Below are 13121 nucleotides of genomic sequence, written 5' to 3'. Positions count from 1 at the left end.
ATAGTGGTAGTGGGGTGGTAGATGTCTAGTCTCCTTTATGGCTCTAATCTGATATTGGGGTGGTAGATGTCTAGACTCCCTTATGGCTCTAATCTGATAGTGGTAGTGGGGTGGTAGATGTCTAGTCTCCCTTATGGCTCTAATCTGATAATCGTATTGGGGTGGTAGATGTCTAGTCTCCTTTATGGCTCTAATCTGGTAGTGGTAGTGGGGTGGTAGATGTCTAGTCTCCTTTATGGCTCTAATATGATAGTGGTAGTGGGGTCGTAGATGTCTAGTCTCCCTTATGGCTCTAATCTGATAGTGGGGTGGTAGATGTCTAGTCTCCCTTATGGCTCTAATCTGGGAGTGGTAGTGGGTGGTAGATGTCTAGTCTCCCTTATGGCTCTAATCTGATAGTGGGGTGGTAGATGTCTAGTCTCCTTTATGACTCTAATCTGGTAGTGGTAGTGGGGTGGTAGATGTCTAGTCTACCTTATGACTCTAATCTGATAGTGGTAGATGTCTAGTCTCCCTTATGGCTCTAATCTGATAGTGGTAGTGAGGTGGTAGATGTCTAGTCTCCTTTATGGCTCTAATCTGATATTGGGGTGGTAGATGTCTAGACTCCCTTATGGCTCTAATCTGATAGTGGTAGTGGGGTGGTAGATGTCTAGTCTCCCTTATGGCTCTAATCTGATAATGGTATTGGGGTGGTAGATGTCTAGTCTCCCTTATGGCTCTAATCTGGTAGTGGTAGTGGGGTGGTAGATGTCTAGTCTCCTTTATGGCTCTAATATGATAGTGGTAGTGGGGTCGTAGATGTCTAGTCTCCCTTATGGCTCTAATCTGATAGTGGGGTGGTAGATGTCTAGTCTCCCTTATGGCTCTAATCTGGTAGTGGTAGTGGGTGGTAGATGTCTAGTCTCCCTTATGGCTCTAATCTGATAGTGGGGTGGTAGATGTCTAGTCTCCTTTATGACTCTAATCTGTTAGTGGTAGTGGGGTGGTAGATGTCTAGTCTCCCTTATGGCTCTAATCTGATAGTGGTAGTGGGGTGGTAGATGTCTAGTCTCCCTTATGGCTCTAATCTGACAGCGGTAGTGGGGTGTTAGATGTCTTGTCTCCCTTATAGCTCTAATCTGATAGTGGTAGAGGGGTGGTAGATGTCTAGTCTCCCTTGTGGCTCTAATCTGATAGTGGGGTGGTAGATGTCTAGTCTCCCGTATGGCTCTAATCTGATAGTGGTAGTGGGGTGGTAGATGTCTAGTCTCCCTTATGGCTCTAATCTGATAGTGGTTGTGGGGTGGTAGATGTCTAGTCTCCCTTATGGCTCTAATCTAAAAGTGGGTTGGTAGATGTCTAGTCTCCCTTATGGCTCTAATCTGATAGTGGGGTGGTAGATGTCTAGTCCCCCTTATGGCTCTAATCTGATAGTGGTAGAGGGGTGGTAGATGTAAAGTCTCCCTTATGACTCTAATCTGATAGTGGTAGTGGGTTGGTAGATGTCTAGTCTCCCTTATGGCTCAAATATGATAGTGGTAGTGGGGTGGTAGATGTCTAGTCTCCTTTATGACTCTAATCTGTTAGTGGTAGTGGGGTGGTAGATGTCTAGTCTCCCTTATGGCTCTAATCTGATAGTGGTAGTGGGGTGGTAGATGTCTAGGCTCCCTTATGGCTCTAATCTGATAGTGGGGTGGTAGATGTCTAGTCTCCCTTATGACTCTAATCTGATAGTGGTAATTTGGGTGGTAGACGTCTAGTCTCCCTTATGGCTCTAATCTGATAGTGGGGTGGTAGATGTCTAGTCTCCCTTATGGCTCTAATCTGATAGTGGTAGTGGGGTGGTAGATGTCTAGTCTCCTTTATGGCTCTAATCTGATATTGGGGTGGTAGATGTCTAGACTCCCTTATGGCTCTAATCTGATAGTGGTAGTGGGGTGGTAGATGTCTAGTCTCCCTTATGGCTCTAATCTGACAGCGGTAGTGGGGTGGTAGATGTCTTGTCTCCCTTATGGCTCTAATCTGATAGTGGTAGTGGGGTGGTAGATGTCTAGTCTCCCGTATGGCTCTAATCTGATAGTGGTAGATGTCTAGTCTCCCGTATGGCTCTAATCTGATAGTGGTAGATGTCTTGTCTCCCTTATGGCTCTAATCTGATAGTGGGGTGGTAAATGTCTAGTCTCCCTTATGGCTCTAATCTGGTAGTGGTAGTGGGGTGGTAGATGTCTAGTCTACCTTATGACTCTAATCTGATAGTGGTAGATGTCTAGTCTCCCTTATGGCTCTAATCTGATAGTGGTAGTGGGGTGGTAGATGTCTAGTCTCCTTTATGGCTCTAATCTGATATTGGGGTGGTAGATGTCTAGACTCCCTTATGGCTCTAATCTGATAGTGGTAGTGGGGTGGTAGATGTCTAGTCTCCCTTATGGCTCTAATCAGATAATGGTATTGGGGTGGTAGATGTCTAGTCTCCCTTATGGCTCTAATCTGGTAGTGGTAGTGGGGTGGTAGATGTCTAGTCTCCTTTATGGCTCTAATATGATAGTGGTAGTGGGGTCGTAGATGTCTAGTCTCCCTTATGGCTCTAATCTGATAGTGGGGTGGTAGATGTCTAGTCTCCCTTATGGCTCTAATCTGGTAGTGGTAGTGGGTGGTAGATGTCTAGTCTCCCTTATGGCTCTAATCTGATAGTGGGGTGGTAGATGTCTAGTCTCCTTTATGACTCTAATCTGTTAGTGGTAGTGGGGTGGTAGATGTCTAGTCTCCCTTTTGGCTCTAATCTGATAGTGGTAGTGGGGTGGTAGATGTCTAGTCTCCCTTATGGCTCTAATCTGACAGCGGTAGTGGGGTGGTAGATGTCTTGTCTCCCTTATAGCTCTAATCTGATAGTGGTAGAGGGGTGGTAGATGTCTAGTCTCCCTTGTGGCTCTAATCTGATAGTGGGGACGTAGATGTCTACTCTCCCTTATGGCTCTAATCTGATAGTGGTAGTGGGGTGGTAGATGTCTAGTCTCCCTTATGGCTCTAATCTGATAGTGGGGTGGTAGATGTCTAGTCTCCCGTATGGCTCTAATCTGATAGTGGTAGTGGGGTGGTAGATGTCTAGTCTCCCTTATGGCTCTAATCTGATAGTGGTTGTGGGGTGGTAGATGTCTAGTCTCCCTTATGGCTCTAATCTGATAGTGGGTTGGTAGATGTCTAGTCTCCCTTATGGCTCTAATCTGATAGTGGGGTGGTAGATGTCTAGTCCCCCTTATGGCTCTAATCTGATAGTGGTAGAGGGGTGGTAGATGTAAAGTCTCCCTTATGACTCTAATCTGATAGTGGTAGTGGGTTGGTAGATGTCTAGTCTCCCTTATGGCTCTAATATGATAGTGGTAGTGGGGTGGTAGATGTCTAGTCTCCTTTATGACTCTAATCTGTTAGTGGTAGTGGGGTGGTAGATGTCTAGTCTCCCTTATGGCTCTAATCTGATAGTGGTAGTGGGGTGGTAGATGTCTAGGCTCCCTTATGGCTCTAATCTGATAGTGGGGTGGTAGATGTCTAGTCTCCCTTATGACTCTAATCTGATAGTGGTAATTTGGGTGGTAGACGTCTAGTCTCCCTTATGGCTCTAATCTGATAGTGGGGTGGTAGATGTCTAGTCTCCTTTATGACTCTAATCTGATAGTGGTAGTGGGGTGGTAGATGTCTAGTCTCCCTTATGACTCTAATCTGATAGTGGGGTGGTAGATGTCTAGTCTCCCTTATGGCTCTAATCTGATAGTGGGGTGGTAGATGTGTAGTCTCCCTTATGGCTCTAATCTGATAGTGGTAGAGGGGTGGTAGATGTCTAGTCTCCCTTATGGCTCTAATCTGATAGTGGTAGTGGGGAGGTAGATGTCTAGTCTGCTTTATGGCTCTAATCTGATAGTGGTAGATGTCTAGGCTCTCTTATGGCTCTAATCTGATAGTGGTAGTGGGGTGGGAGATGTCTAGTCTCCCTTATGGCTCTAATCTGATAGTGGTAGTGGGGTGGTAGATGTCTAGTCTCCTTTATGACTCTAATCTGTTAGTGGTAGTGGGGTGGTAGATGTCTAGTCTCCCTTATGGCTCTAATCTGATAGTGGTAGTGGGGTGGTAGATGTCTAGTCTCCCTTATGGCTCTAATCTGATAGTGGTAGTGGGGAGGTAGATGTCTAGTCTCCCTTATGGCTCTAATCTGACAGCGGTAGTGGGGTGGTAGATGTCTAGTCTCCCTTATGGCTCTAATCTGATAGTGGTAGTGAGGTGGTAGATGTCTAGTCTCCCTTATGGCTCTAATCTGATAGTGGTAGATGTCTAGTCTCCCTTATGGCTCTAATCTGATAGTGGGGTGGTAGATGTCTAGTCTCCCTTATGACTCTAATCTGATAGTGGTAGTGGGGTGGTAGATGTCTAGTCTCCCTTATGGCTCTAATCTGATAGTGGGGTGGTAGATGTCTAGTCTCCATTATGGCTCTAATCTGATAGTGGTAGTGGGGTGGTAGTTGTCTAGTCTCCCTTATGGCTCGAAACTGATAGTGGTAGTGGGGTGGTAGATGTCTAGTCTCCCTTATGGCTCTAATCTGATAGTGGTAGATGTCTAGGCTCCCTTATGGCTCTAATCTAATAGTGGGGTGGAAGATGTCTAGTCTCCCTTATGGCTCTAATCTGATAGTGGTAGTGGGGTGGTAGATGTCTAGTCTCCCTTATGGCTCTAATCTGATAGTGGTAGTGGGGTGGTAGATGTCTAGTCTCCCTTATGGCTCTAATCTGATAGTGGGGTGGTAGATGTCTAGTCTCCCTTATGGCTCTAATCTGATGGTGGGCTGGTAGATGTGTAGTCTCCCTTATGGCTCTAATCTGATAGTGGTAGAGGGGTGGTAGATGTCTAGTCTCCCTTATGACTCTAATCTGATAGTGGTAGTGGGTTGGTAGATGTGTAGTCTCCCTTATGGCTCTAATATGATAGTGGTAGTGGGGTGGTATATGTCTAGTCTCCTTTATGACTCTAATCTGTTAGTGGTAGTGGGGTGGTAGATGTGTAGTCTCCCTTATGGCTCTAATCTGATAGTGGTAGTGGGGTGGTCGATGTCTAGTCTCCCTTATGGCTCTAATCTGATAGTGGTAGTGGGGTGGTAGATGTCTAGTCTCCCTTATGGCTCTAATCTGACAGCGGTAGTGGGGTGGTAGATGTCTAGTCTCCCTTATGGCTCTAATCTGATAGTGGTAGATGTCTAGTCTCCCTTATGGCTCTAATCTGATAGTGGTAGTGGGGTGGAAGATGTCTAGTCTTCCTTATGGCTCTAATCTGATAGTGGTAGAGGGGTGGTAGATGTCTAGTCTCCCTTATGACTCTAATCTGATAGTGGGGTGGTAGATGTCTAGTCTCCCTTATGGCTCTAATCTGATAGTGGGGTGGTAGATGTCTAGTCTCCCTTATGGCTCTAATCTGATAGTGGGGTGGTAGATGTCTAGACTCCCTTATGGCTCTAATCTGATAGTGGTAGAGGGGTGGTAGATGTCTAGTCTCCCTTATGACTCTAATCTTATAGTGGTAGTGGGGTGGTAGATGTCTAGTCTCCCTTATGGCTCTAATCTGATAGTGGGGTGGAAGATGTCTAGTCTCCCTTATGGCTCTAATCTGATAGTGGTAGTGGGGTGGTAGATGTCTAGTCTCCCTTATGGCTCTAATCTGATAGTGGTAGTGGGGTGGTAGATGTCTAGTCTCCCTTATGGCTCTAATCTGATAGTGGGGTGGTAGATGTCTAGTCTCCCTTATGGCTCTAATCTGATAGTGGGGTGGTAGATGTGTAGTCTCCCTTATGGCTCTAATCTGATAGTGGTAGAGGGGTGGTATATGTCTAGTCTCCTTTATGACTCTAATCTGTTAGTGGTAGTGGGGTGGTAGATGTCTAGTCTCCCTTATGGCTCTAATCTGATAGTGGTAGTGGGGTGGTCGATGTCTAGTCTCCCTTATGGCTCTAATCTGATAGTGGTAGTGGGGTGGTAGATGTCTAGTCTCCCTTATGGCTCTAATCTGACAGCGGTAGTGGGGTGGTAGATGTCTAGTCTCCCTTATGGCTCTAATCTGATAGTGGTAGATGTCTAGTCTCCCTTATGGCTCTAATCTGATAGTGGTAGTGGGGTGGAAGATGTCTAGTCTTCCTTATGGCTCTAATCTGATAGTGGTAGAGGGGTGGTAGATGTCTAGTCTCCCTTATGACTCTAATCTGATAGTGGGGTGGTAGATGTCTAGTCTCCCTTATGGCTCTAATCTGATAGTGGGGTGGTAGATGTCTAGTTTCCCTTATGGCTCTAATCTGATAGTGGGGTGGTAGATGTCTAGACTCCCTTATGGCTCTAATCTGATAGTGGTAGAGGGGTGGTAGATGTCTAGTCTCCCTTATGACTCTAATCTTATAGTGGTAGTGGGGTGGTAGATGTCTAGTCTCACTTATGGCTCTAATATGATAGTGGTAGTGGGGTGGTAGATGTCTAGACTCCCTTATGGCTCTAATATGATAATGGTACTGGGGTGGTAGATGTCTAGTCTCCCTTATGGCTCTAATCTGGTAGTGGGTGGTAGATGTCTAGTCTTCTTTATGGCTCTAATCTGATAGTGGGGTGGTAAATGTCTAGTCTCCCTTATGGCTCTAATCTGGTAGTGGTAGTGGGGTGGTAGATGTCTAGTCTCCTTTATGGCTCTAATCTGATAGTGGGGTGGTAGATGTCTAGACTCCCTTATGGCTCTAATCTGATAGTGGTAGTGGGGTGGTAGATGTCTAGTCTCCCTTATGGCTCTAATCTGATAGTGGGGTGGTAGATGTCTAGACTCCCTTATGGCTCTAATCTGATAGTGGTAGTGGGGCGGTAGATGTCAAGTCTCACTTATGGCTCGAATCTGATAGTGGTAGTGGGGAGGTAGATGTCTAGTCTCCCTTATAGCTCTAATCTGATAGTGGTAGATGTCTAGTCTCCCTTATGGCTCTAATCTGATAGTGGTAGTGGGGTGGAAGATGTCTAGTCTCCCTTATGGCTCTAATCTGATAGTGGTAGTGGGGTGGTAGATGTCTAGTCTCCCTTATGGCTCTAATCTGATAGTGGTAGTGGGGTGGTAGATGTCTAGTCTCCCTTATGGCTCTAATCTGATAGTGGGGTGGTAGATGTCTAGTCTCCCTTATGGCTCTAATCTGATAGTGGGGTGGTAGATGTGTAGTCTCCCTTATGGCTCTAATCTGATAGTGGTAGAGGGGTGGTAGATGTCTAGTCTCCCTTATGGCTCTAATCTGATAGTGGTAGTGGGGAGGTAGATGTCTAGTCTCCCTTATGGCTCTAATCTGATAGTGGTAGATGTCTAGGCTCCCTTATGGCTCTAATCTGATAGTGGTAGTGGGGTGGTAGATGTCTAGTCTCCCTTATGGCTCTAATCTGTTAGTGGTAGTGGGGAGGTAGATGTCTAGTCTCCCTTATGGCTCTAATCTGATAGTGGTAGTGGGGTGGTAGATGTGTAGTCTCCTTTATGACTCTAATTTGTTAGTGGTAGTGGGGTGGTAGATGTCTAGTCTCCCTTATGGCTCTAATCTGATAGTGGTAGTGGGGTGGTAGATGTCTAGTCTCCCTTATGGCTCTAATCTGATAGTGGTAGTGGGGAGGTAGATGTCTAGTCTCCCTTATGGCTCTAATCTGACAGCGGTAGTGGGGTGGTAGATGTCTAGTCTCCCTTATGGCTCTAATCTGATAGTGGTAGTGAGGTGGTAGATGTCTAGTCTCCCTTATGGCTCTAATCTGATAGTGGTAGATGTCTAGTCTCCCTTATGGCTCTAATCTGATAGTGGGGTGGTAGATGTCTAGTCTCCCTTATGACTCTAATCTGATAGTGGTAGTGGGGTGGTAGATGTCTAGTCTCCCTTATGGCTCTAATCTGATAGTGGTAATGGGGTGGAAGATGTCTAGTCTTCCTTATGGCTCTAATCTGATAGTGGTAGAGGGGTGGTAGATGTCTAGTCTCCCTTATGACTCTAATCTGATAGTGGTAGTGGGGTGGAAGATGTCTAGTCTTCCTTATGGCTCTAATCTGATAGTGGTAGAGGGGTGGTAGATGTCTAGTCTCCCTTATGACTCTAATCTGATAGTGGGGTGGTAGATGTCTAGGCTCCCTTATGGCTCTAATCTGATAGTGGGGTGGTAGATGTCTAGTCTCCCTTATGGCTCTAATCTGATAGTGGGGTGGTAGATGTCTAGACTCCCTTATGGCTCTAATCTGATAGTGGTAGAGGGGTGGTAGATGTCTAGTCTCCCTTATGACTCTAATCTTATAGTGGTAGTGGGGTGGTAGATGTCTAGTCTCACTTATGGCTCTAATATGATAGTGGTAGTGGGGTGGTAGATGTCTAGACTCCCTTATGGCTCTAATATGATAATGGTAGTGGGGTGGTAGATGTCTAGTCTCCCTTATGGCTCTAATCTGATAGTGGGGTGGTAGATGTCTAGACTCCCTTATGGCTCTAATCTGATAGTGGTAGAGGGGTGGTAGATGTCTAGTCTCCCTTATGACTCTAATCTTATAGTGGTAGTGGGGTGGTAGATGTCTAGACTCCCTTATGGCTCTAATATGATAATGGTAGTGGGGTGGTAGATGTCTAGTCTCCCTTATGGCTCTAATCTGGTAGTGGGTGGTAGATGTCTAGTCTTCTTTATGGCTCTAATCTGATAGTGGGGTGGTAAATGTCTAGTCTCCCTTATGGCTCTAATCTGGTAGTGGTAGTGGGGTGGTAGATGTCTAGTCTCCCTTATGACTCTAATCTGATAGTGGTAGTGGGGTGGTAGATGTCTAGTCTCCCTTATGGCTCTAATCTGATAGTGGTAGTGGGGAGGTAGATGTTTAGTCTCCCTTATGGCTCTAATCTGATAGTGGGGTGGTAGATGTCTAGACTCCCTTATGGCTCTAATCTGATAGTGGTAGTGGGGCGGTAGATGTCAAGTCTCACTTATGGCTCTAATCTGATAGTGGTAGTGGGGAGGTAGATGTCTAGTCTCCCTTATGGCTCTAATCTGATAGTGGTAGATGTCTAGTCTCCCTTATGGCTCTAATCTGATAGTGGGGTGGAAGATGTCTAGTCTCCCTTATGGCTCTAATCTGATAGTGGTAGTGGGGTGGTAGATGTCTAGTCTCCCTTATGGCTCTAATCTGATAGTGGTAGTGGGGTGGTAGATGTCTAGTCTCCCTTATGGCTCTAATCTGATAGTGGGGTGGTAGATGTCTAGTCTCCCTTATGGCTCTAATCTGATAGTGGGGTGGTAGATGTGTAGTCTCCCTTATGGCTCTAATCTGATAGTGGTAGAGGGGTGGTAGATGTCTAGTCTCCCTTATGGCTCTAATCTGATAGTGGTAGTGGGGAGGTAGATGTCTAGTCTCCCTTATGGCTCTAATCTGATAGTGGTAGATGTCTAGTCTCCCTTATGGCTCTAATCTGATAGTGGTAGTGGGGTGGTAGATGTCTAGTCTCCCTTATGGCTCTAATCTGTTAGTGGTAGTGGGGAGGTAGATGTCTAGTCTCCCTTATGGCTCTAATCTGATAGTGGTAGATGTCTAGGCTCCCTTATGGCTCTAATCTGATAGTGGTAGTGGGGTGGTAGATGTCTAGTCTCCCTTATGGCTCTAATCTGATAGTGGTAGTGGGGTGGTAGATGTGTAGTCTCCTTTATGACTCTAATTTGTTAGTGGTAGTGGGGTGGTAGATGTCTAGTCTCCCTTATGGCTCTAATCTGATAGTGGTAGTGGGGTTGTAGATGTCTAGTCTCCCTTATGGCTCTAATCTGATAGTGGTAGTGGGGAGGTAGATGTCTAGTCTCCCTTATGGCTCTAATCTGACAGCGGTAGTGGGGTGGTAGATGTCTAGTCTCCCTTATGGCTCTAATCTGATATTGGTAGTGAGGTGGTAGATGTCTAGTCTCCCTTATGGCTCTAATCTGATAGTGGTAGATGTCTAGTCTCCCTTATGGCTCTAATCTGATAGTGGGGTGGTAGATGTCTAGTCTCCCTTATGACTCTAATCTGATAGTGGTAGTGGGGTGGTAGATGTCTAGTCTCCCTTATGGCTCTAATCTGATAGTGGTAGTGGGGAGGTAGATGTTTAGTCTCCCTTATGGCTCTAATCTGATAGTGGTAGATGTCTAGTCTCCCTTATGGCTCTAATCTGATAGTGGTAGTGGGGTGGTAGATGTCTAGTCTCCCTTATGGCTCTAATCTGATAGTGGTAGTGGGGAGGTAGATGTCTAGTCTCCCTTATGGCTCTAATCTGATAGTGGTAGATGTCTAGGCTCCCTTATGGCTCTAATCTGATAGTGGTAGTGGGGTGGTAGATGTCTAGTCTCCCTTATGGCTCTAATCTGACAGCGGTAGTGGGGTGGTAGATGTCTAGTCTCCCTTATGGCTCTAATGTGGTAGTGAGGTGGTAGATGTCTAGTCTCCCTTATGGCTCTAATCTGATAGTGGTAGATGTCTAGTCTCCCTTATGGCTCTAATCTGATAGTGGGGTGGTAGATGTCTAGTCTCCCTTATGACTCTAATCTGATAGTGGTAGTGGGGTGGTAGTTGTCTAGTCTCCCTTATGGCTCGAAACTGATAGTGGTAGTGGGGTGGTAGATGTCTAGTCTCCCTTATGGCTCTAATCTGATAGTGGTAGATGTCTAGTCTCCCTTATGGCTCTAATCTGATAGTGGGGTGGAAGATGTCTAGTCTCCCTTATGGCTCTAATCTGATAGTGGTAGTGGGGTGGTAGATGTCTAGTCTCCCTTATGGCTCTAATCTGATAGTGGTAGTGGGGTGGTAGATGTCTAGTCTCCCTTATGGCTCTAATCTGATAGTGGGGTGGTAGATGTCTAGTCTCCCTTATGGCTCTAATCTGATAGTGGGGTGGTAGATGTGTAGTCTCCCTTATGGCTCTAATCTGATAGTGGTAGAGGGGTGGTAGATGTCTAGTCTCCCTTATGACTCTAATCTGATAGTGGTAGTGGGTTGGTAGATGTGTAGTCTCCTTTATGGCTCTAATATGATAGTGGTAGTGGGGTGGTATATGTCTAGTCTCCTTTATGACTCTAATCTGTTAGTGGTAGTGGGGTGGTAGATGTCTAGTCTCCCTTATGGCTCTAATCTGATAGTGGTGGTCGATGTCTAGTCTCCCTTATGGCTCTAATTTGATAGTGGTAGTGGGGTGGTAGATGTCTAGTCTCCCTTATGGCTCTAATCTGACAGCGGTAGTGGTGTGGTAGATGTCTAGTCTCCCTTATGGCTCTAATCTGATAGTGGTAGATGTCTAGTCTCCCTTATGGCTCTAATCTGACAGCGGTAGTGGGGTGGTAGATGTCTAGTCTCCCTTATGGTTCTAATCTGATAGTGGTAGATGTCTAGTCTTCCTTATGGCTCTAATCTGATAGTGGTAGAGGGGTGGTAGATGTCTAGTCTCCCTTATGACTCTAATCTGATAGTGGGGTGGTAGATGTCTAGTCTCCCTTATGGCTCTAATCTGATAGTGGGGTGGTAGATGTCTAGTCTCCCTTATGGCTCTAATCTGATAGTGGGGTGGTAGATGTCTAGACTCCCTTATGGCTCTAATCTGATAGTGGTAGAGGGGTGGTAGATGTCTAGTCTCCCTTATGACTCTAATCTTATAGTGGTAGTGGGGTGGTAGATGTCTAGTCTCACTTATGGCTCTAATATGATAGTGGTAGTGGGGTGGTAGATGTCTAGACTCCCTTATGGCTCTAATATGATAATGGTAGTGGGGTGGTAGATGTCTAGTCTCCCTTATGGCTCTAATCTGGTAGTGGGTGGTAGATGTCTAGTCTTCTTTATGGCTCTAATCTGATAGTGGGGTGGTAAATGTCTAGTCTCCCTTATGGCTCTAATCTGGTAGTGGTAGTGGGGTGGTAGATGTCTAGTCTCCTTTATGGCTCTAATCTGATAGTGGGGTGGTAGATGTCTAGACTCCCTTATGGCTCTAATCTGATAGTGGTAGTGGGGTGGTAGATGTCTAGTCTCCCTTATGGCTCTAATCTGATAGTGGGGTGGTAGATGTCTAGTCTCCTTTATGACTCTAATCTGATAGTGGTAGTGGGGTGGTAGATGTCTAGTCTCCTTTATGACTCTAATCTGGTAGTGGTAGTGGGGTGGTAGATGTCTAGACTCCCTTATGGCTCTAATCTGATAGTGGTAGTGGGGTGGTAGATGTCTAGTCTCCCTTATGGCTCTAATCTGATAGTGGTAGATGTCTAGTCTCCCTTATGGCTCTAATCTGATAGTGGGGTGGTAGATGTCTAGTATCCCTTATGGCTCTAATCTGATAGTGGTAGTGGGGTGGTAGATGTCTAGTCTCCCTTATGGCTCTAATCTGTTAGTGGTAGTGGGGAGGTAGATGTCTAGTCTCCCTTATGGCTCTAATCTGATAGTGGTAGATGTCTAGGCTCCCTTATGGCTCTAATCTGATAGTGGTAGTGGGGTGGTAGATGTCTAGTCTCCCTTATGGCTCTAATCTGATAGTGGTAGTGGGGTGGTAGATGTGTAGTCTCCTTTATGACTCTAATTTGTTAGTGGTAGTGGGGTGGTAGATGTCTAGTCTCCCTTATGGCTCTAATCTGATAGTGGTAGTGGGGTGGTAGATGTCTAGTCTCCCTTATGGCTCTAATCTGATAGTGGTAGTGGGGAGGTAGATGTCTAGTCTCCCTTATGGCTCTAATCTGACAGCGGTAGTGGGGTGGTAGATGTCTAGTCTCCCTTATGGCTCTAATCTGATATTGGTAGTGAGGTGGTAGATGTCTAGTCTCCCTTATGGCTCTAATCTGATAGTGGTAGATGTCTAGTCTCCCTTATGGCTCTAATCTGATAGTGGGGTGGTAGATGTCTAGTCTCCCTTATGACTCTAATCTGATAGTGGTAGTGGGGTGGTAGATGTCTAGTCTCCCTTATGGCTCTAATCTGATAGTGGTAGTGGGGAGGTAGATGTTTAGTCTCCCTTATGGCTCTAATCTGATAGTGGTAGATGTCTAGTCTCCCTTATGGCTCTAATCTGATAGTGGTAGTGGGGTGGTAGATGTCTAGTCTCCCTTATGGCTCTAATCTGATAGTGGTAGTGGGGAGG

Source organism: Salvelinus alpinus, chromosome 27, assembly GCF_045679555.1.
Source record: "Salvelinus alpinus chromosome 27, SLU_Salpinus.1, whole genome shotgun sequence".
Taxonomy (NCBI): domain Eukaryota; kingdom Metazoa; phylum Chordata; class Actinopteri; order Salmoniformes; family Salmonidae; genus Salvelinus; species Salvelinus alpinus.
Note: the sequence above shows the minus strand (reverse complement) of the source record.